Source organism: Daktulosphaira vitifoliae, unplaced genomic scaffold, assembly GCF_025091365.1.
Source record: "Daktulosphaira vitifoliae isolate Bord-2020 unplaced genomic scaffold, ASM2509136v1 Scaffold_1, whole genome shotgun sequence".
Taxonomy (NCBI): Eukaryota; Metazoa; Arthropoda; class Insecta; order Hemiptera; family Phylloxeridae; genus Daktulosphaira; species Daktulosphaira vitifoliae.
Window position 1 is genome coordinate 2,692,671 of NW_026099572.1, and position 8,331 is coordinate 2,701,001.

Consider the following 8,331-nt stretch of genomic DNA (forward strand, 5'->3'; position numbering starts at 1 on the left):
TTTTAAATTGTTCATTTTTCAAAAAGTTATGTCAATTTTAAGTATTAAAATATTTCATACAGTAATTTAAAATAATTAAGGATTATTTAAAAAAAATACATACCAGGAATTTAAATATTGTACAAGTAAAAATTTTCATAAATCTAAATATAACAAAATCCTAATTTTGTTAAGTTTTGATTGCGATTTTTTTTTAATACTGTCTTACTTGAATAATTTATTTAAATAATTAACTAAAATAATATGGCTTTTTAATGCTTTTATATTTAATAATTCAATCAGTTAGGAAATAATTACTAGTATGTATACAAATATTTATAACCAGATTACTATATAATTATGAATTGGCTCTAAAAATTTAATGAGACATTATATAAATTTGCAACTGGCTTATAAGTTTCGGAATAAAAAAATAAAAATGATAGAAAGTATAATCACCCTTATTGTTAAAATAAAAATTATTGTGTTTAATTGTCACTTTTTTTAATAGCAATAACGCTACTCGTACTAACAATTTACTGAGAACGTGTCAACTATGAACTGTCTTTAACGAAACCTCTAGTAGAGCACAAACTATACGTGATCTCTCTATCTTGGAAAGTGAATATTTTTGATAATGACAGCACAAAAAATCAAATCATAGGTTTGACTAAATTGGTTGACAAAGTACAAGAATTATTGATTCCCATAATTTGTTTTAATTAATAATCACTTGACTTTTCTCCGTCCCTACTTAAATTGTGTATTCACAAAACTTAATTCTAATTCTTAAAGATTTTTGGTGAAATTATTAATTACTTACCTTGTTGTACTTCTAGTAAATTATTTAAATCGAATACACGTTGTTTAATTTTACAAAATTCAATCTATAAATGTAACGGATCAATTCATACACGTAAGTCCAATTACTAGTACTTGAGAGCGAGAATAAAATTCAAAGTGAAGAGTGATCTGAGAAAAACTGACAGATTTTTGAGCATTATTTGGGCTTTTTATACCAATTTTGGCGATACATTGAAAGGCAAGATGAGATCACCACCGCTATCATAATTTCTTTATAAGCTGATTGTAATAATTTATTATATTATGTGTTATTACATTCCCTTTAAGGCCTGTTATTTTATATAGTTATTATATGATTTTATATAAAGTTTTATTAATATATTATTATAACACTCATATAACCAATAACCGTTACGAGTACTGAGAAAGCTGCCACGGTCGCACCCCTCTAACTCTTTCTATGTTTGTCACGTCATTATTTATTTGACATTTAGTCTTTGTTTATTATTAACTTTATGTTTAAAAATATTTATCAGAAAATAAATATATTTTATTAGTCAAAGGGCATAATGAAAAGCGCAAATGGATGTATTACTTTATAGAATTTTTTTGGTATTTAGGTTTTTTAGGATACACTGAAAAACAATTTTGTCGAAAAGTATAAACATCAACCCAAACTAACCAATCAAAGAGTGGCACATGGGATACCTCACTATCTCTCCCAATCTTTTTAAAAAGGCTTTAACTCTGTATGAAAGATGACAAAATTCCTCAAAGCTAATCTATTTAACTTAAGATCTGTATAACTTATGTGCTAGAGACCAATTTTTATTCACTCTCATCGTTAACCTAATCTAATTATTTAAATAGCTATTATATAGTGATAAACATTTGATATGCATATAATCAGGGGCCTTTGTTGCTGCGGCCTTTATTTTAGTAAAAAAAAAATTTGTCGATTAAACAAAATATTTTTTTTTAGGATAATTAAAAATTTAAACTATCAAATATTTCATTATTGTTTTCCTTTAAGAAATACTTTTTATTTAGTGGTTTAGGCAGATTATACTATTCCAGAAGGCCGAATACATCCTAACACGAACGGCTAACTTCAAAATCAATTAATTTGTTTATGAACAATTTTGCTTGTGTATTTTTTTGTACTCTTATATAACTCTGTATTATGCCGTTGTACTCAAAATGCCCAACCCAGTAGGAGATCAAAAACTTGAGCAAAAAGTCGGTTCAGTTGATAAAGATGTTTGCACTCGTTAGACAAAACAGCGGTGAAATAAAATCGACTATTGCACCAACGAAGACGCTATTCTAGAAGCTCTTGGGAAATCATTGGGGATAGAGTAAACTTTAATGTTGTCTAACAAGAGAGGTAGATACTGCCAGTTAATGAGATTTGGTGTGAAAATATTTATATGAATTATGCTGAATATGTTGAAATGCATACACAAACAAAATACATAAATATTATTATTACTTAATATTTGTTTTCGGGGAAGGTTAAATAATTAAAATATACAAAAATGATTTGCAAATTTATAAGAAATAATAGAGATGAAAGATATCAAAAGATGACATTAAAATCTAGTATAGCTCATTAAAAGTATGTTATTTTAATTTTGATGGTATTTTAATAAACATAAGCCTAGCTTAAAAAAAATAAGTGAATGCTATTGTCGTAATAAATTCCGCATTTCTGATTAGAAACTTCGATTTTATAATATATTTACTTTTTCCCTCTTTACCTTATAAAAATAAAATATATTTGTTAGGGGTTTAAATACCTATGATACCCATGTTACTTATGTAATATAAAATACTCTAAATATTATTTCTTTATCTTTATAGTGATATCATAAGATATTCACGAAGATAATTATATTACTTATTAAAAGTACGCGAATAAAATCGAACCATAAGTAGAAAATTATTCTTTAAAATTAATTTTATTTAATTCATAATTGTCCTATAGTAAAAACATAAAGATTGATGTTTTTATCGATTTTTTATTTATTGTGTGAACAATATCAAAGGGGACTAGCATTTACTTCTGTTAAATGATCAATGAAACCAAGTACAAAGGGTATAAATGTTTGCTAAAGTGGCTACCAGCCTTGGCCGATACCAGTGTTTACTTACGTACACCAAAGAGCTGATTAAATTTGTGTAGCCAGAGGCGAGTTTGGTAAACAGATGTCAAATAGCTGTAACCATAATGTTTAGATTAAATTCAGTATATTATGTACATTTACATATATTTATGTTGGAATAAATTTTTTTTTACAATAAAATATTTTTTTTATTGGGTATTGATCACTTCTTTGTAGATATTAAAAAAGTTAAGAATTCTATTTTAAAGTGAATATATATTTAAATATTTCTTAAATGCACATAGGACACTTTAGATTAATTATACATACATTAATTTTAATCTATTAATATTTGGTACTATTTTTTAGTACCAAATATTATATATTTAATCTATAAATGCGTAAAAATAGTATAATTGTCTAATGTTAATATCATAGGTGTTTTTTTAAATTAACGTGGTCAAAATCATGAAGATTCGATGTTAAATTATTATTATTTAGAATAATTGCTGGCTAGCCTAACATAGACAAAATTTATTTACTTCAAGAGCCATCATTATGAAAACAAAAACAATCTTTACCATGTAAAATTTGATAACTATTCAAACCAAATACATTCCTTAGAAAATTTTTTTATTCAATAGTTTAAATATTCCTAATAATAAAAATGTCTTTTGATTGTCAAAATAAAGTTATAAACTAGTTGAAATGTGTTAATAATTGATAAGTATTAGGATGGTTCAAAAAATTCAATGGTATCAATTTTTTGTCTTCTACCACTTTAAGTTGTGCTCTTAAAAGAATCTTTAATAACTTAAATATAATTTTTTTTTAAGCGTCTCAAATGATTATTTTTTGGCTTTTTAGATATTTATAGCAAATATATAATACTTATATGTCAATTACAGCTTCTTTTACAAGAAGTTTTTGAAAATCATAAAACATACCTGTACTATAATTTATGATAACTTAATATATTTAATTAATTATATACGCAGAAAAAAATGTTTGAAGGGATCAAATTGCTAAATTTGACGACAAAATGCGATTTTTTTTCAAAATTTGGGAAAAACACACCTTAAAAAAAAAGGTTCATAATTAATATAATAAGGCTATACAAGTGTCAAACTAGCAAATAAATTATGACTGTGCACCTAATTGGCACCTTTTTATTTTTATTTCATAGTCCTAAGTCTCTCCTAAATCCACTTATAACTATTTATGTAAACATATACTAAAAAAATGATGTGGTTATGTTTATTGCCAAGTTGAATTCATTTAATATTTAAATATTAATTTCAATCGGTTTAGGATGTTATTAATTTTTAATTTTTGTTAATCTGAAATTTTATTTCAAAGCTTTAGATTATAATATGGTAGCAGAGAAGCAACGCTTTAAAAAAAAAAAAAAAAATTTTCGTTATTTTTCGACCCATTTTTATAATTTTTGAACTCAACATAATCTACTAGTTCTAAAGCTGAATTTACGTTAAATTATTCTAAGAATAAACATTTTCGACATTACAACGTAATGTTTTCCATTGAATTTACACCGCGAAGAGACTTCAATTAAGTATGCAAACTACCATTTTTAGATAATAACGACTAAGAGAGTAACCGAGTAAGAGAGAATAGAGTCAATATTTACTTTACGTGGTTTTGTAAATTCGAAATATTCCTTAAATGGAGAAACATCAGTTAAGGAGAACAGAGTTCGGAATCATCATACACTTATGTACACGCATCACGAAACGTTACTCATAAATAATGTATATTTCTCCTTATCACACAAAATGTATACTATGAAGTCTTAGAAATCGGTTTGCATCTGGAGTTTTTCAAACATCACTTACACCTGTGTATATAATGTTTAGATAAACCCATGATGTTTAAAACGGATATAAAATGGTTTGATAAAATTAGTAGTAAATAATAATGAATAATCAAACAGAAATAATGTTTTAATGAGGTTAAATCATATGGAAATTTTGATTAAAAACACTTAACTATTTTAATCAATACTTTTTCAGTAAGCGATGTTGCCGTAAAAAAAAAAAATGCTCAGTAAAAATAATTTGTTCGTTGGCCCCTTATTTTCAATGTCAGGCGGTCCTGGTTTGTTCGATTTCAACGAGCCCAAATATCGCCATTGGCGGTACTTTTAAATTGAATTTAAAGATATTGATGTGGAATTAAAAAAAACGAATAATGTTTCAAATTTATTAATTTTATTTCAAAATATATATATTAAAACCAGTGTAATGGACAGCCAATACATACATATTTTTCCGTATAACAGGCGCACAAGCGTTGAGACAGTCAAAGTGATTTTTACATACTCTTTCTATCGTTTTGACTAGCGATGGCTTTGTAACGGGTACGAATAATACACAACGTGGTTAGTGGTAACTGGAGGGAGGGATAACTTGCCGTTCTAGAGTAAGTATTCCTCGTTTCTCCTCCCACGCATATGTCTCACGTGGGGGCAATATCGCTATCATTTTTCGCGTTAGGCATTGGCAATAACACAAATACACACACGCACAAAGCCTAAGAACATCATCCCTTAGATAATCCCTGGGGACCTTGGCCGAAACTCCCTATTCTCTCTAATACACAGTAACTTGTTCCCGCGTTCACTTTTATGCGACGTGTATATTTTTATTGTTATCATTTATTCCCCTTATATTTATACTCATCTACTAGTACAGTGTGTAACGCTCGCGCCATATTTTATTCTGTTTATGTGAAATTTCGCAAGACTAGTGGCGGTGCTATCGCTGTACGTAGCAACAGAAATTATTTTCTCTTTTCGTATTATATTTTTCGTACCTTTATTATTATTATTATCGTGTGTATGTATTTTGCTAAGTAACTACATGCAAAGGTTTACCTTCACATTGTGTTTTTTTTTGCTAAGCATCAAGAATCTTCCTCAATTTCTATATGTACAATAGAAAACTATCATCATAATGTCGTTATCGATTAGAATAATAATTCGGAAATTATGATTGGCACACCCTGCGGTAATGACACGTGTTTAGATGTGCCCAACTTTTGTGTACCGCAAGGGCGTATGACACGCGACCATTTCCGTTTCACACGAGTACATCACATTATTGTAGTTTATAGTATAAACTTTATACTATCTTGAGGACTAAAATGATTATGTTTTCATAGTTCTAAATCTGCAAAATTTAATTTCATAGTAGTCTTACGAATTGTGCATTTTTACAACGAAAAATTAAATCAATATTATATTACACATGTTCTATAAGTCCGTTTAACCTAATTAAGTGCGAATTCTACTTTGAACTGTTAATAATTTTACCGTCTTACCAAGATTAGGAGAAGTACAAACCTTATTTCAAATTTTGCCAAAATAATACAACTTACTCGCATTTAATCACATTATGCTTAGACCTATCACTGTCCCTAGCTTTTGGGTTTAATTGTTTTAATTTAAAAAATGATAATATTATACGAATTCTAGGGACATTGATTGGTTTAATATAATAATGAAATATATGTATAAGTGAAGGAAGCATTTTTTTTTTAATCATTCGTATTACTAGTGGCTTCATGCAGTTTTTAAAATGTATATTTTATCAAATAGATTTTAATCATAGGCTTAATGAAAAGTTAACGGCTTCAATTATTTTTTAATAAAATTATTTTTAGGAAACCTCAACGTTTAAATATATGTTTCTTGAAACTCCTTTACTTGTAAATTGTGCTGATACTATCTACCACTTAGTAAATGTCAATATAATGATAAGTGATTACTGCTTAATACTTATTGTTAGTGCTTATCTTTGTAAACTTAACTAAACGTGTTGAGTTATAATCTACTCTCAACTTTAAAGCATACCGTTTGTAAGGGGAAATGTCCTGTGGGAAATTTCATCCCTAAACTACCTATTGGTCTAGTGTCTTCACAAAGAGCAGTATATGTAACGTTCCTTTATAATTAGATGAATCAATCTTCAAGGCAAAACTGTAGTTGTTGTGGTTCCCTTACGGGAGCTATTATCTCTGCTCGTTGTGGTCGGTGATTAGTTTTGATGACCCCTTCTCGAATTGTTAATCATTCCTTGTTAAATTACTCGACAATTTAGTTCTAAATAATTCTCTACAAATAAATAATATATTTATTAAACTTGTATTAATTGTTAAGTTAGGGTTTCATTTTATAAAATAGGACAATTTATCAAAGAATAACGATGAAATACGTTACATGTTATTTGTGATACGATTTATGTTATCCATAATCTTTTTTTATAACTTTATGGCTTTTAGGATTTATCTAAATATTTTAAGCTGCACTTCTTTATTATTAACTTAACTATAGACTTTAAGCGTAAAATCTATTAGTTTGGTTGATTTATTTATGTTTTGAATGTGTGTAATTAACCTAAAAATATTGCAATTTTTTATGCATTAAATTAATTTAATACACATATAATAATAAAATTATTTATATACACTAATATACGCCCATCGTCCATTTAGATCCACGCCTGGTTTAAAGGAAAGGATTGGTCAAGCCTAAAAATATGTTATAGCGTTTGAAATCATCAGGTTTAAATATTTCTATGTGTATTTTAAAAATGTTTATATTTTCATTTTTCAAAACTTTTCTTGTAATAGTTCAGGCAGTTAATCATTGTCTGGAAATATAATTTGGTTTATACAATTGAACCAGCTTTTATTGTACTACATGTATCGATAACCACCATCTAAACAGACCCCGGGCGATTTTCAACCCTCTATCCGTGAGTTTACAGTCACCCGGTGATTTGTTTCACTTTAGCTCTCCCCTTAGTTAAATACTAATTCAATTATATCAGTTGCGTTGTTGATTTCACAAACAAATTTGAATAAAGTGAAAATCTGTGCAATATAATAATTATACTACTAACCAATTTAATGTTATAAATTGATTATTTAGAATAGTTGAATAAAATCATCTCATGTTATGTTTCACAAGCTTAAAACTGTAAATATGTACAATTTTACAATTTATATACCAAATACACGATTAATAATTTTTAACTGTAAGGATTCTTTTTTTTTTTGTAACCGTTTAAAAAGTTGTGTTTAAAACATCAAAAATTTACATAAGTATTAGGGACATCTTATTATTAAACTATTTTATACCTATCAATAAAAAATTTCTAATACATCTTCTAACCCCTTCTCCTGATTATATCACTGCTCCAACAACAAATTTCTTATTAAATTTTTTTAATGAATATTAGTTAATAAAAGATTATAATGTTTGAACTTTAATTTATTAAATTGTACGTCATAATTAAATTATTTTTACCGTCACATCTAATTGTAGAATAATAGGTGAATAAAAAATGAATCAATGTGGTTGCATAGATTAAGATTGATAAATTCGCAATTATCAAGCATTGTGCTTTGATATTTACTTATT